Raw genomic sequence first — 16682 nt, forward strand, 5'->3', positions numbered from 1 at the left:
GTAGTGGGTTCGATCCCCGGGACCACCCACATGTAGAATGTATGCACACATGACTGTAAGTCGCTTTGGATAAAAGCGTCTGCTAAATGGCATATATTATTATTATTATTATTGTTCAAGGGCACATTAAAAGATTATTTCACCGAGTCAGCTCGGAGATTCAAACCACCAACCTTTTGGTTACCTGCCCAATGCTCTTAACCGCTAGGCTAACTGCCACCCTAATTACCATGAACACTGAGCAACAGACACAATTATACACACTGAGTATACAAAACATTAAGAACACCTGCTTTTTCCATGACATAGAACTGACCAGGTGAATCCAGGTGAAAGCTATGATCCCTTATTGATGTCGCTTGTTAAATCCACTTCAATCAGTGAAGATTAAAGGGGAGGACACAGGTTAAAGATGGATTTTATAGCTTTGAGACAATTGAGACGTGGATTTTGTGTCAAGAACTGCAACGCTGCTGGACAATCAGCATCAACCTTTAAAATGCTGCTGCTCACACAGATCTCTCCAATGGAAAGACTGCATGAACTCGAACCAGTAAGATTTTTCGTTGGTCGCTATCGGTCCGAGACGTGGGCACAAAGCAACGAGCTACCTCTCTAGCAAACATACTCAACTCCATACAAGATTATATGAAATTTCATTATTCAGGCTGGCATCAAGGTTTGGGTGGAGGTGGTTGAGCAACACTGGGCTGTGACTGGAGCAGAGATGGATAGAAAGGTATTGGGGTTAGGAGTTGAGGTGGATGGAATGGAGTGTAGTGGTGGAGTGGAAAAAGGTGGAGGTATAGTACGAGTAAAGGTTAAAGTGCTGTAATTGTGGGGGAGCCCATGGTGTGGCATATGGGGGTTGTTCAGTGATGAAAAGACAGGTGGAAGTGCGAGAGGTGAGGAGTGAGCGAAAAATCTCATATGCAGAAGATGTGAAGGTAGTTCACACAGAAACAATCGAGGCTCCTAAAAAAGCAGGTATTTCAGGGCAGATTGGGATGATGGATGGGGGTGAAGTAAGGAGCAGAATGGGGAGAACACAAGAATGGTAGTAAAATATGATAAATGTTGTTACATTTGTGACAGAAGCAATCAATTGCGCAGAAAAATGACATTCAAAGACTAAGAAGATACAGATCAGAGTGAAGCAGTCAGTGAGGTATCATGGGATCACAGGACTGACATGGGAAAAGGTACAGGATGACCTCAATAAGATTGAGAATTAGTACAGACAGGAATAATGTGTTGGTTCATTTTCATAATGGTGTTAATCCTTCAATAGAATGCCAGAAGTCTGATGGCTAATGGGCACGAGTTCAAACAGTTTATTGAGGAGTTACCAGCCAAACCTGATGTGACATGTCTCCAGGAGACATGGCTAAAACCTACTCTAGATTTTGTATTACAGGGTTATGTTGCAGTCCATAGAGATAGGGTGGCAGGGGGAGGAGGAGGGTATGCTACCTTTATAATGTGGGGGATCCCATATAGGCTTGTGGGAGAGGGAGTTGAACCAGAGTATGTAGTGGTTGAGGTGCGGTTGGGAGGGGGAATATGGTAATAGTGAAGTTTTACAACCCGTGTAAGAGACTAGAGTTGCTGGCCGTTGGGAATCTTGATAGAGGAAATTATAGTTCAAATAATTAATTATGTATACATTATTGATTAGAACCATTTATACTAATACTATTATGTTATGGTATGAAAAGTATGAGTTCTTGGTTGAGCTGTTACTGAAAATGTAAGCAGAACGAATTAATTGTCTGTGCCTCTTGGGGAGGTTAAGGGGCAGAAAAGATATAGCTTTTCAGACAAAATAAGAATGTTTGGGTTATGCTCCAGATAAGAATGTTTGGGTTATGTTCCATTAGTGGGAGAAAAGTATATCTTTTAGACAGATTGGAATGTCTGGTTTATAAGGGGAGTAGAAAGCATCTCCGGACCTAAAAAAACGGGGCTATCGTGGGAAACGGATGATGTCAGATTCAGTTTATAACCTGTGGAAATCTGTGTATGTGGTTAGTACTCTCTGGAATTAAATGCTCTTACCTGACTTTTAAGACTGGTCTCGATCTACTTCATGCATAATTAATGAACTTACACCTCATTAATGAATTAGAAACGAGTGCGAATTTGGTTTTGGCAACAAAATAAATAGGAATCTAGAATTCCTCTATCAATTTGGTCCTTCGAGCTGGATCTAAATACCTCTCCCTGTGCCTGGAGGTAGTACGCTGGAAAATCGTGCACGGATGAGTTTTTGACTCGTTTTACTAAAGACCTGACCTCTGAATTGAGGTTAAAATTGAAACAGGCCTGCGTATTATCACAGAGGACAGAGAGGGTGACTAGATTCAAACGAACAGTGCTTATCCCAGTCGGCAGCAGGTAAAGTAGCTTTTATTCTCGAATTTGGGAGGGATTATTTAGGATATTTATTGATTAAAATGTTATGAAGGAGTTGAATTTGATCAATAATAGGTGCTTGAATATTCCGAACAAATAAAATGGGTTTCTACCGGGGGTATTAACCAGGATATCGATAAAAAGGAAGTAGGTCTGAAATTGACCTGAGGTAAGGTGCGCTACCATCAAATAAACTAGAGCTTAATAAAGCCTGGTCTTGCAAACCAGAAGGTTATTAAGGAGTGATATAGTACGCATTGGAGTATTAGGACGCTTGTTCCGTACAAATAGGATGGACAATAATTCAATAAACATACCTAAATAAAGTTTTTACCTAATAGTCTATCTGTATATGGGAAGTAGTCTGACTGTGGAAAGTAGCAGATAGATATATTAAAACAGGTGAGGATAAATTAGGCTTGGTGAGAAGGCAGGGTAATTCTAGGCAAACAGAATAATTGAACCTGTACAATGCTGAAAGAAATTAATATCAAATGATAAGTGATTAGTCTAGAGTAGTGAGATTTGAGACATTAACGTTGAAAGTCCCAAAAGGAATATCCTATGGGTGAAATGTGATGTCCGATCAAAAGTCTTCTATGGACGCGGTTCACAGGATGGAAAATACATACTGATTATTTTTAAAGGAACACACACATAGAGAGACAGAATAATAACTAGAAGTAACTAAGTAACGGTAAATTACAAATTTATAGAACTGCACGCACATAGAATTTAAAAATTATATAGAAAAGCACAGAGAAAGAGCAAGAACTGATTAGAACAGTATTGAGAAGGGTAAACATGGAAAGGGCATTGGTAGAGACTCAGACAGTGAAGGAAGAAAATAGGTCGGGTAAGGAAAAATATCAGACACCTTCACCGAATCAAAACCGATCAGGACTACTTAGAAAACTCTCCGATATAGGAGAGAAAAATAGACCACGGCCTGGGAGAGATTTACAGTACTATAGCAGGGAAGAAGACAGTGCAGAGAGAGAAGGGCAGTTTCCCCTGATAGAGCTACCCAACCCCCAAGCTGGGATAGACGACAACGAACCCACGGTTCGGGTCTATCGACCCTGGACACAGAGGGACGTAGAAATGGCAGTAGAAGGAATTCCACACCCAAAAACAGGAATGGCAGGTTTTGAAAGAGATCTCAACGGACTAGCGTCCAGTTTCAGGCTAAACACAGGGGAGGTGCTCCCTACTAAAAATAGCCTTTTTAACTGTAATGCGCATTGAAATAAGCAAGGAAGTGAAAAAGAACCTAGTGGGGTGGGGGTTGGCAACTCTCGCAGAGGTGAAGAGATATGCAGTCCACCACAAACAGCATGGACAGACGGAAAAAAGGAAAAAGGAGAATAGGAGGGATGAGTTTTTAATGGCGGTATTAGAAGATAAAGCAACGGGAGGTAAGAACAGAGGCGACAATCGAGTAAAGAAAGGGAAGGTTCAGATACAAAGGGAGCGAGATTAACGAGATAGCATGTTCATTTAAGTAAACATATCCGTAGACGATGTTTAAAACGTATGATTAATGATTTGAGTCAAAGGGGAATTATCATTAGGTTTTAGTTATAGTTCACTTATTGAGTTTCTGATTCAAGGTAGCATTAGTGAATGATAGTTAGGTGTGTGGTGTCTCACTTTTAGAAGCCTCCTGGGATTATAGTTTTAGGGAGAGTGGGGGAGAGAGCAGCCATAAAACGACCAAATTGAAAAAGGTCTGCAAATTATACACATAAAACAATTGGTAGAATTATTTGTTTTAGTGCAAGGGTATTTTAAAGAGGCACGCTCACATATGGAACCTTATGAGATGTTATTTTATGGGTTCTAATTACACAGGTGACTATTTCTATTGTAAGGATAAAAGGTTTGTTATGCCTAATATGGTATGGCCTTTTGACCTTATCATGACTGTCTTCTGAGGTCTGATCAGCCTCAGGGGAGAGTCATTTGTATAATGAATGGGGTCATATTGAGTTACTAGTTTTAACGTAAATTCATTAGAAATGAAGCAGTTTTGGTTGAGGGGTTAGAATTACTGTTTGAACCGCAAATGAGAAAGTGGTCCAGGATTCTGTCTTATAACATTAGCTGTCAAGTTTTTTGAATGGGCTATTAGGGATTTGGTATTGTAACAGAGAGAAAGTCATATTTATCATTGAGAATAAATAGGGGAAGATAACATATTTTGAGCCAACAGGGCAGGGAAGAAATTGAGATATTTTTGTTTGGTTTTAACACCCGTGTACAGGAGTGTCAAAAGACGGGGGGACATTACCTGTGTAATGGGGGAGGGTGTCCGTATGGGGATTACATGATAACCAACTTGGGACAGTTCTGGGATTGGAGAAGAGGATATCCTTATAGCATAGGGGATCCCACAAAGGTGGATAGGTTTTCCACGATATGGGGGAAACCTGGGAGCACTGTTGAACCTTGTAAAGGTGATGAAATCCTACTAACCATCAAAACTATTAAGCTCTCTGATGCAGGCACTTACACCCTCGGACTACAAAGGACCGGGACAGACACGATGGGTGTGTTTTCTATTAAGGTACTGCCAAAACCAGAGGTCCCAAACGAACCAGGGCCAGACACACTCCTCTACCACCCCTGGACCGAACCTGCCACCACTGTGTTAAAAATCCCATTCAGGTAATTCATGTTAGACTATTCAGCTATTGATCAATTAGGCACGGAAACTGGTTTTGATGGTAGGGACAATTTGTGGCTGTCTTATACAGAATAGACTTGCTTTGGATATGCTTCTTTTTATTTTATTTTATTTTTTATTTCACCTTTATTTAACCAGGTAGGCTAGTTGAGAACAAGTTATCATTTGCAACTGCGACCTGGCCAAGATAAAGCATAGCAGTGTGAACAGACAACAAAGAGTTACACATGGAATAAACAATTAACAAGTCAATAACACAGTAGAAAAAATGGGCAGTCTATATACAATGTGTGCAAAAGGCATGAGGAGGTAGGCGAATAATACAATTCTTGCCAGTCAGGGGGGCGTCTGCAAGATGTTCGGTGAACAATGTTGCACGTATATTCCTAATAACACCAGTCCAGATGGTAGTATATCTAAGGGCCTTAATGGGCTTGATGCACTATCTGCTGAGATGAAGACCATGGCGGGGGTGGAGGAGTCTGACTGTTCTCTTCGTTGGGAGCCTGGTTAGGTAAGTACACTGGTATGGTGGTTACTGGATTTCTGAACCTAATTCCTGTATTTTTGTTATTGATGTGTTGTGCTGCTTGCATCATACCTTGTTTTAAGAAGTCTGTTACAGATGTGGTGAAGGCTTCAGGCATGATGCCTTTGCTTGATGCTCCAGTTGGAGATGCTGAGGTGAAGCATGCTTTCAGGGGAGGATGGGACTGACTGAGGATGACCCATGTATGTTTGTTCTCCCTGTCGTGAGGGGTGGCATGGTGCCCACCTGGTGCAGGATAGGAGTAGCTGAGAAGACCAGATGGGTGATAAGAATGCTTTGTTCTGCTTTACTCTGTTTTCCATGACCAAAGTTTTATTCCACACTTTGCAACACATATTAAATCCATGTTATTGTCAGATAGAATACTGAGGGTCCCCAAGGAGAGGGCTTGTTAGTGTAGGAAGGATTTTTAATATGGTTGGCATTTATTTGACCTTGATTGATTATTATGAGTTTTCGAATGGTGTTGAATTTAGCAGGAATGTAGGACATCTGTGATGATTTAGGATTATTGTTAGGATTAATATAGATTGATTGAGGAAATGTAGGGACTTTGGAGAAAAGCCGCTCATAGACATGTTTTTTTTTTAAAGAGGGTCCATGGGTTTGGATGGAGCCAAACAGTGAGACTGTCATGTTTGTCATTTATTATCATGTCTTGTCCCTGTGCTCCCCATTCTATTCGTTTCCCTCTGCTGGTCTTATTTGGTTCTTTCCCTCCTTCTATCCCTCTCTCTCCCCCTCCCTCTCTCACTCTCTCGCTCTCTCTTCTCTCTATCGTTCCGTTCCTGCTCCCAGCTGTTCCTATTCCCCTAATCATCATTTAGTCTTCCCACACCTGTTCCCGATCCTTTCCCCTGATTAGAGTCCCTATTTATTCCTTTGTGTTCCGTTCCGGTCCCGTCGGTTCCTTGTTTAGTATTCACCATGCTGTGATTGCGTTTCGCCCTGTCCTGTCGTGTTTTTGCTGTGATTGTGTATCGCCCTGTCCTGTCGTGTTTTTGCCTTCATCAGATGCTGCGTGTGAGCAGGTGTCTCTGTCTACTACGGCCTGCGCCTACCCGGCGACCTGCAGTCTGTGGCCGCTTCTCCAGTTATTCCCCTCTACAGACTAGAGGATTTCTGTTATTCCCTGTTTGGACTTAAATAAACTCTGTTTCTGTTAAGTCGCTTTTGGGTCCTCTTTCACCTGCATGACAGAAGGAACCGACCAAGGAATGGACCCAGCGACTTCAGACGCTCGTTACACTGCCGTCGAGATCCAAGGAGCCATGCTCGGCAGACACGAGCAGGAATTGTCTGCTGCTCGCCATGCCGTGGAGAACCTGGCCGCTCAGGTTTCCGACCTCTCTGGACAGTTCCAGAGTCTACGTCTCGTGCCACCTGTTACTTCCTGGCCTGCCGAGCCTCCAGAACCTAGGGTTAATAACCCACCTTGCTACTCCGGGCAGCCCACTGAGTGCCGCTCCTTTCTCACGCAGTGTGAGATTGTGTTCTCTCTCCAACCCAACACATACTCTAGAGAGAGAGCTCGGGTTGCTTACGTCATTTCACTCCTTACTGGCCGGGCTCGAGAATGGGGCACAGCTATCTGGGAGGCAAGGGCTGATTGCTCTAACAAGTTCCAGAACTTTAAAGAGGAGATGATTCGGGTTTTTGACCGTTCAGTTTTTGGTGGGGAGGCTTCTAGGGCCCTGGCTTCCTTATGCCAAGGTGAACGGTCCATAACGGATTATTCTATTGAGTTTCGCACTCTTGCTGCCTCTAGTGAGTGGAACGAGCCGGCGCTGCTCGCTCGTTTTCTGGAGGGACTCCACGCAGTGGTTAAGGATGAGATTCTCTCCCGGGAGGTTCCTTCAGATGTGGACTCTTTGATTGCTCTCGCCATCCGCATAGAACGACGGGTAGATCTTCGTCACCGGGCTCGTGGAAGAGAGCTCGCATCAACGGTGTTTCCCTGCTCCGCATCGCAACCATCTCCCTCCTCTGGCTTTGAGACTGAGCCCATGCAGCTGGGAGGGATTCGCATCTCGAATAAGGAGAGGGAACGGAGGATCACCAACCGCCTGTGCCTCTATTGCGGAGTTGCTGGACATTTTGTTAATTCATGTCCAGTAAAGCCAGAGCTCATCTGTAAGCGGAGGGCTACAGGTGAGCGCAACTACTCAAGTCTCTCCATCAAAGTCCTGTACTACTTTGTCGGTCCACCTACGCTGGACCGGTTCGGGTGCTACATGTAGTGCCTTGATAGACTCTGGGGCTGAGGGTTGTTTCATGGACGAAGCATGGGTTCGGAAACATGACATTCCTTTCAGAGAGTTAGAGAAGCCTACGCCCATGTTCGCCTTAGATGGTAGTCATCTTCCCAGTATCAGATTTGAGACACTACCTTTAACCCTCACAGTATCTGGTAACCACAGTGAGACTATTTCTTTTTTGATTTTCCGTTCACCGTTTACACCTGTTGTTTTGGGTCATCCCTGGCTAGTATGTCATAATCCTTCTATTAATTGGTCTAGTAATTCTATCCTATCCTGGAACGTTTCTTGTCATGTGAAGTGTTTAATGTCTGCCATCCCTCCCGTTTCTTCTGTCCCTACTTCTCAGGAGGAACCTGGCGATTTGACAGGAGTGCCGGAGGAATATCATGATCTGCGCACGGTCTTCAGTCGGTCCCGAGCCAACTCCCTTCCTCCTCACCGGTCGTATGATTGTAGTATTGATCTCCTTCCGGGGACCACTCCTCCTCGAGGTAGACTATACTCTCTGTCGGCTCCCGAACGTAAGGCTCTCGAGGATTATTTGTCTGTGTCTCTTGACGCCGGTACCATAGTGCCTTCTTCTTCTCCGGCCGGGGCGGGGTTCTTTTTGTTAAGAAGAAGGACGGTACTCTGCGCCCCTGCGTGGATTATCGAGGGCTGAATGACATAACGGTTAAGAATCGTTATCCGCTTCCCCTTATGTCATCAGCCTTCGAGATTCTGCAGGGAGCCAGGTGCTTTACTAAGTTGGACCTTCGTAACGCTTACCATCTCGTGCGCATCAGAGAGGGGGACGAGTGGAAAACGGCGTTTAACACTCCGTTAGGGCATTTTGAGTACCGGGTTCTGCCGTTCGGTCTCGCCAATGCGCCAGCTGTTTTTCAGGCATTAGTTAATGATGTTCTGAGAGACATGCTGAACATTTTTGTTTTTGTCTATCTTGACGATATCCTGATTTTTTCTCCGTCACTCGAGATTCATGTTCAGCACGTTCGACGTGTTCTACAGCGCCTTTTAGAGAATTGTCTCTACGTAAAGGCTGAGAAGTGCTCTTTTCATGTCTCCTCCGTTACTTTTCTCGGTTCCGTTATTTCCGCTGAAGGCATTCAGATGGATTCCGCTAAGGTCCAAGCTGTCAGTGATTGGCCCGTTCCAAGGTCACGTGTCGAGTTGCAGCGCTTTTTAGGTTTCGCTAATTTCTATCGGCGTTTCATTCGTAATTTCGGTCAAGTTGCTGCCCCTCTCACAGCTCTTACTTCTGTCAAGACGTGTTTTAAGTGGTCCGGTTCCGCCCAGGGAGCTTTTGATCTTCTAAAAGAACGTTTTACGTCCGCTCCTATCCTCGTTACTCCTGACGTCACTAGACAATTCATTGTCGAGGTTGACGCTTCAGAGGTAGGCGTGGGAGCCATTCTATCCCAGCGCTTCCAGTCTGACGATAAGGTTCATCCTTGCGCTTATTTTTCTCATCGCCTGTCGCCATCTGAGCGCAACTATGATGTGGGTAACCGTGAACTGCTCGCCATCCGCTTAGCCCTAGGCGAATGGCGACAGTGGTTGGAGGGGGCGACCGTTCCTTTGTCGTTTGGACAGACCATAAGAACCTTGAGTACATCCGTTCTGCCAAACGACTTAATGCCCGTCAAGCTCGTTGGGCGTTGTTTTTCGCTCGTTTCGAGTTTGTGATTTCTTACCGTCCGGGTAGCAAGAACACCAAGCCTGATGCCTTATCCCGTCTGTTTAGTTCTTCTGTGGCTTCTACTGATCCCGAGGGGATTCTTCCTTATGGGCGTGTTGTCGGGTTAACAGTCTGGGGAATTGAAAGACAGGTTAAGCAAGCACTCACGCACACTGCGTCGCCGCGCGCTTGTCCTAGTAACCTCCTTTTCGTTCCTGTTTCCACTCGTCTGGCTGTTCTTCAGTGGGCTCACTCTGCCAAGTTAGCTGGTCATCCCGGTGTTCGAGGCACTCTTGCGTCTATTCGCCAGCGCTTTTGGTGGCCGACTCAGGAGCGTGACACGCGCCGTTTCGTGGCTGCTTGTTCGGACTGCGCGCAGACTAAGTCGGGTAACTCTCCTCCTGCCGGTCGTCTCAGACCGCTCCCCATTCCTTCTCGACCATGGTCTCACATTGCCTTAGACTTCATTACCGGTCTGCCTTTGTCTGCGGGGAAGACTGTGATTCTGACGGTTGTCGATAGGTTCTCTAAGGCGGCACATTTCATTCCCCTCGCTAAACTTCCTTCCGCTAAGGAGACGGCACAAATCATTATTGAGAATGTATTCAGAATTCATGGCCTCCCGTTAGACGCCGTTTCAGACAGAGGCCCGCAATTCACGTCACAGTTTTGGAGGGAGTTCTGTCGTTTGATTGGTGCGTCCGTCAGTCTCTCTTCCGGGTTTCATCCCCAGTCTAACGGTCAAGCAGAGAGGGCCAATCAGACGATTGGTCGCATACTACGCAGCCTTTCTTTCAGAAACCCTGCGTCTTGGGCAGAACAGCTCCCCTGGGCAGAATACGCTCACAATTCGCTTCCTTCGTCTGCTACCGGGTTATCTCCGTTTCAGAGTAGTCTGGGTTACCAGCCTCCTCTGTTCTCATCCCAGCTTGCCGAGTCCAGCGTTCCCTCCGCTCAAGCGTTTGTCCAACGTTGTGAGCGCACCTGGAGGAGGGTGAGGTCTGCACTTTGCCGTTACAGGGCACAGACGGTGAGAGCCGCCAATAAACGCAGGATTAAGAGTCCAAGGTATTGTTGCGGCCAGAGAGTGTGGCTTTCCACTCGCAACCTTCCTCTTACGACAGCTTCTCGTAAGTTGACTCCGCGGTTCATTGGTCCGTTCCGTGTCTCCCAGGTCGTCAATCCTGTCGCTGTGCGACTGCTTCTTCCGCGACATCTTCGTCGCGTCCATCCTGTCTTCCATGTCTCCTGTGTTAAGCCCTTTCTTCGCACCCCCGTTCGTCTTCCCTCCCCCCTCCCGTCCTTGTCGAGCGCACCTATTTACAAGGTACATAAGATCATGGACATGCGTTCTCGGGGACGGGGTCACCAATACTTAGTGGATTGGGAGGGTTACGGTCCTGAGGAGAGGAGTTGGGTTCCGTCTCGGGACGTGCTGGACCGTTCACTCATCGATGATTTCCTCCGTTGCCGCCAGGATTCCTCCTCGAGTGCGCCAGGAGGCGCTCGGTGAGTGGGGGGTACTGTCATGTTTGTCATTTATTATCATGTCTTGTCCCTGTGCTCCCCATTCTATTCGTTTCCCTCTGCTGGTCTTATTTGGTTCTTTCCCTCCTTCTATCCCTCTCTCTCCCCTCCCTCTCTCACTCTCTCGCTCTCTCTTCTCTCTATCGTTCCGTTCCTGCTCCCAGCTGTTCCTATTCCCCTAATCATCATTTAGTCTTCCCACACCTGTTCCCGATCCTTTCCCCTGATTAGAGTCCCTATTTATTCCTTTGTGTTCCGTTCCGGTCCCGTCGGTTCCTTGTTTAGTATTCACCATGCTGTGATTGCGTTTCGCCCTGTCCTGTCGTGTTTTTGCTGTGATTGTGTATCGCCCTGTCCTGTCGTGTTTTTGCCTTCATCAGATGCTGCGTGTGAGCAGGTGTCTCTGTCTACTACGGCCTGCGCCTACCCGAAGCGACCTGCAGTCTGTGGCCGCTTCTCCAGTTATTCCCCTCTACAGACTAGAGGATTTCTGTTATTCCCTGTTTGGACTTAAATAAACTCTGTTTCTGTTAAGTCGCTTTTGGGTCCTCTTTCACCTGCATGACAGAGACATGTAGTTCAAATTTGGAAAACATGAGAAACATAGCTATAGACAGATAGGGGAACAGGCAGACAGAGGAGCCCTCCCCCGCACTGCAGAGACCTTGAAGGTTGGAGAGCAGAGAAAAGTTTAGAAGGGGAGCCAGGATGAGCAAAGATAACATAGTGTGTAGATAACAGTTACTGAATGGAGACAAAAGCGAGAATTGGACATGTGGAAAATGAAAGGGACACTCCTAAATGATAATGTCAGACATAAGGATAATATACTAAATCTTACCTAAGTCATTGTTTAAAAATAAGGCAAGGTTGTTACCTGGGCAGAGCCAGGTAACAAAGGGGGGATGGATAAATAGTGTTCTAGAATAGGATAAAAAAAAATGTTTCGCTAATAAACAGAACGAATAAGAAACTGTTTTATTAACAAAATCTGTATGTCCAATATTTTATACACTACAGGTGAACTACAGGTGAAGTCACTCAATCCAGTCCCATAGGCCTGTTGGGGGACCATACCAAGGCCTCCTGGTGACAGCTAGCTGAAAGAGCTACCCGGATTCATATCGCACTGCGGGAGGGTAGGGCACATTTTTACTGTCGAACAATAACAGAGTTCGAGAGGAGAACTGGAATTAACAGAATTCTGGGGGCCATCTCTTGAATGAAAAATACCTTACCTGTCCTTTCCTCTCTGTTGTTGTTCATAGAAGTGAGGATGTGTCTGGCTCTTGCTAAGCGATGTGTTCTAGGGGAGAGGGTGGGGCTTCACATGGAAGCTGTTTGTCTGGAGCTGTCTTATCGTGGGTGACATGTTCCTGATACAGCATGTCCTACTTGAGTATGCGGAGAGTGGTAATTTGACCCATGGTTTAGACGATGAGGATTTTGTTCCAGAATAAGCATAAGAGATCCCTAGATTTGGGTAGACAGGAAGTTAGAGTAGAGGTTGGGAAGGATCTCCCAATGGAGTTTTATGTAGACCAAAATGGAGTCTCTAACTACATGGCAGTCTTCGACTCTGAGCCATTATGGCATATATCGGTGCAGGTTCCCATATTGATCGTGGACACAGGTCATAGCTCATTTGGAGAGAGAGGGCTATATGAATCCACTCACCCAGTATGGAAGAAGGTAGAGTAGAGTGAAGATGAGAGTTTTTGATTGTAATCAGGAGAGAGGGATGTAATTGCATAAAGATACGCTTAACCCTTTAAACAGAAATGAAGGTGGATCTAGGGTTGTGGTATGGATATGACCAGGTCTTGGTCGACACCATAGTACGGTTCTGGGTAGAGGATTGTGGGTCGGTATGGTAAAGCTGTTCATGAAAGCAGGATTGCCAGATAAAAACTTTTTTGTAATGAAGGTCGTAACGAAAAATCCTGAAAGAGGAGTTATGATTCCGGTGTAGGTTTAAAAACAGTTGGAGTTAAGGTTAGATTTGATTAATGGGTGAAGAGTCGGGTAAACATTTATAATAATATTTTTATTTTGTAGATTTGAATGTATAATATTTGATCAAAGGGAGGATTGATAGAGGAAATTATAGTTGAAATGATTAATTATGTATACATTATTGATTAGAACCATTTATACTAATACTATTATGTTATGGTATGAAAAGTATGAGTTCTTGGTTGAGCTGTTACTGAAAATGTAAGCAGAACGAATTAATTGTCTGTGCCTCTTGGGGAGGTTAAGGGGCAGGAAAGATATAGCTTTTCAGACAAAATAAGAATGTTTGGGTTATGCTCCAGATAAGAATGTTTGGGTTATGTTCCATTAGTGGGAGAAAAGTATATCTTTTAGACAGATTGGAATGTCTGGTTTATAAGGGGAGTAGAAAGCATCTCCGGACCTAAAAAACGGGGCTATCGTGGGAAACTGATGATGTCAGATTCAGTTTATAACCTGTGGAAATCTGTGTATGTGGTTAGTACTCTCTGGAATTAAACGCTCTTACCTGACTTTTAAGACTGGTCTCGATCTACTTCATGCATAATTAATGAACTTACACCTCATTAATGAATTAGAAACGAGTGCGAATTTGGTTTTGGCAACAGAATACATAGGAATCTAGAATTCCTCTATCAAATGTAGAAGGTAAAGATAGGAGATGGGTAATGTGGTGGGGGGATTTTAATGCTCAAAGTGAGCTCTGGGGAGGGTTACGGACTGATGTAAATTGACAAATGTTAAGTCCTTAGTTGTTCCCCATTATAATTGACGATGTACTCTCTCAGGTGAGACCTGATATTGGGAGGTCATCTTTGCCCACATGTGCAGTTGCAAACCGTAGTCTGGCTTTTTTGTATGGCGGTTTTGGAGCAGTGGCTTCTTCCTTGCTGAGCGGCCTTTCAGGTTATGTTGATATTGGACTCGTTTTACTGTGGTTACAGATGAAGTACTAGTATAATACAATAGGGACTGATAGTACTGAAGTATTAGTATAGTACAATATGGACTGATAGTACTGAAGTACTAGTATAATACAATACATTTACATTTACATTTAAGTCATTTAGCAGACGCTCTTATCCACAGCGACTTACAAATTGGTGCATTCACCTTATGACATCCAGTGGGACAGTCACTTAACAATAGTGCATCTAAAACTTAGGGGGGGGGTGGGGTGAGAGGGATTACTTATCCTATCCTAGGTATTCCTTAAAGAGGTGGGGTTTCAGGTGTCTCCGGAAGGTGGTGATTGACTCCGCTGTCCTGGCGTCGTGAGGGAGTTTGTTCCACCATTGGGGGGGCCAGGGCAGCGAACAGTTTTGACTGGGCTGAGCGGGAGCTGTACTTCCTCAGTGGTAGGGAGGCGAGCAGGCCAGAGGTGGATGAACGCAGTGCCCTTGTTTGGGTGTAGGGCCTGATCAGGGCCTGGAGGTACTGAGGTGCCGTTCCCCTCACAGCTCCGTAGGCAAGCACCATGGTCTTGTAGCGGATGCGAGCTTCAACTGGAAGCCAGTGGAGAGAACGGAGGAGCGGGGTGACGTGAGAGAACTTGGGAAGGTTGAACACCAGACGGGCTGCGGCGTTCTGGATGAGTTGAAGGGGTTTAATGGCACAGGCAGGGAGCCCAGCCAACAGCGAGTTGCAGTAATCCAGACGGGAGATGACAAGTGCCTGGATTAGGACCTGCGCCGCTTCCTGTGTGAGGCAGGGTCGTACTCTGCGGATGTTGTAGAGCATGAACCTACAGGAACGGGCCACCGCCTTGATGTTGGTTGAGAACGACAGGGTGTTGTCCAGGATCACGCCAAGGTTCTTGGCGCTCTGGGAGGAGGACACAATGGAGTTGTCAACCGTGATGGCGAGATCATGGAACGGGCAGTCCTTCCCGGGAGGAAGAGCAGCTCCGTCTTGCCGAGGTTCAGCTTGAGGTGGTGATCCGTCATCCACACTGATATGTCTGCCAGACATGCAGAGATGTGATTCGCCACCTGGTCATCAGAAGGGGGAAAGGAGAAGATTAATTGTGTGTCGTCTGCATAGCAATGATAAGAGAGACCATGTGAGGTTATGACAGAGCCAAGTGACTTGGTGTATAGCGAGAATAGGAGAGGGCCAAGAACAGAGCCCTGGGGGACACCAGTGGTGAGAGCGCGTGGTGAGGAGACAGATTCTCGCCACGCCACCTGGTAGGAGCGACCTGTCAGGTAGGACGCAATCCAAGCGTGGGCCGCGCCGGAGATGCCCAACTCGGAGAGGGTGGAGAGGAGGATCTGATGGTTCACAGTATCGAAGGCAGCCGATAGATCTAGAAGGATGAGAGCAGAGGAGAGAGAGTTAGCTTTAGCAGTGCGGAGCGCCTCCGTGATACAGAGGAGAGCAGTCTCAGTTGAATGACTAGTCTTGAAACCTGACTGATTTGGATCAAGAAGGTCATTCAGAGAGAGATAGCGGGAGAGCTGGCCAAGGACGGCACGTTCAAGAGTTTTGGAGAGAAAAGAAAGAAGGGATACTGGTCTGTAATTGTTGACATCGGAGGGATCGAGTGTAGGTTTTTTCAGAAGGGGTGCAACTCTCGCTCTCTTGAAGACGGAAGGGACGTAGCCAGCGGTCAGGGATGAGTTGATGAGCGAGGTGAGGTAAGGGAGAAGGTCTCCGGAAATGGTCTGGAGAAGAGAGGAGGGGATAGGGTCAAGCGGGCAGGTTGTTGGGCGGCCGGCCGTCACAAGACGCGAGATTTCATCTGGAGAGAGAGGGGAGAAAGAGGTCAGAGCACAGGGTAGGGCAGTGTGAGCAGAACCAGCGGTGTCGTTTGACTTAGCAAACGAGGATCGGATGTCGTCGACCTTCTTTTCAAAATGGGGACTGATAGTACTAAAGTATTAGTATAATACAATAGAAATTGATAGTACTGAAATATTAGTATAATACATGATAGTGTACTGAAGTACTAGTATAATACAACAGGGACTGATAGTACTGAAGTACTAGTATAATGCAATAGGGACTGATAGTTCTGGGTTATGAGTAAAATCCACAGTAGAATGCAGATAATAAAGTTTCCAGCTTGGATCATTGATTTACATTATCAGGTATTTATTTTTTATTTTCCATTTAGGTATTCAATACATGACACAATTATGTTATGAATGTGGGTCCTTACCAGCAAGATTACTTAAATATTAAACTTTCCATAGACAGGACATGCTTCAGGGCTCTGGGAGTGTTTGTAGCCCTGTCAGACACTTCATGACTGAGAGCTGTCCTTCATGACAACAAAACCCACAACAACCATGACTTTTATCACCATCTTCACCTGGACACTTGTCTTCTGCATACAAGGTATAATAATGATGGATATGTAAGTAATGATAATTGAGTAAGTAATATATGATTATCTCAGGATAACGTATTAATGACAATTTAAGATATTCAAAAGTGTTTTGTTTGTTTCTCTCATCATTCAATATTCAGAATCCAGAGGACAGTACACTCTGACTCAGACACCTGCAGTGAAAGCTGACGGCAATGGAGAGACGGTCAACA

At 45.4% G+C, this 16682-nt stretch overlaps 1 long non-coding RNA gene across 1 annotated transcript; it reads left to right on the plus strand.

The window, feature by feature from the left end:
- Positions 1–2738: 2738 nt before the first annotated feature.
- Positions 2739–16345, plus strand: LOC124013605. The gene is made up of 3 exons (XR_006834895.1): positions 2739–3833; positions 12141–12259; positions 16334–16345. It is a non-coding gene; the product is annotated as an uncharacterized LOC124013605 (long non-coding RNA).
- Positions 16346–16682: the final 337 nt, after the last annotated feature.

The sequence above is a fragment of the Oncorhynchus gorbuscha genome, linkage group LG25 (assembly GCF_021184085.1).
Source record: "Oncorhynchus gorbuscha isolate QuinsamMale2020 ecotype Even-year linkage group LG25, OgorEven_v1.0, whole genome shotgun sequence".
NCBI lineage: Eukaryota > Metazoa > Chordata > Actinopteri > Salmoniformes > Salmonidae > Oncorhynchus > Oncorhynchus gorbuscha.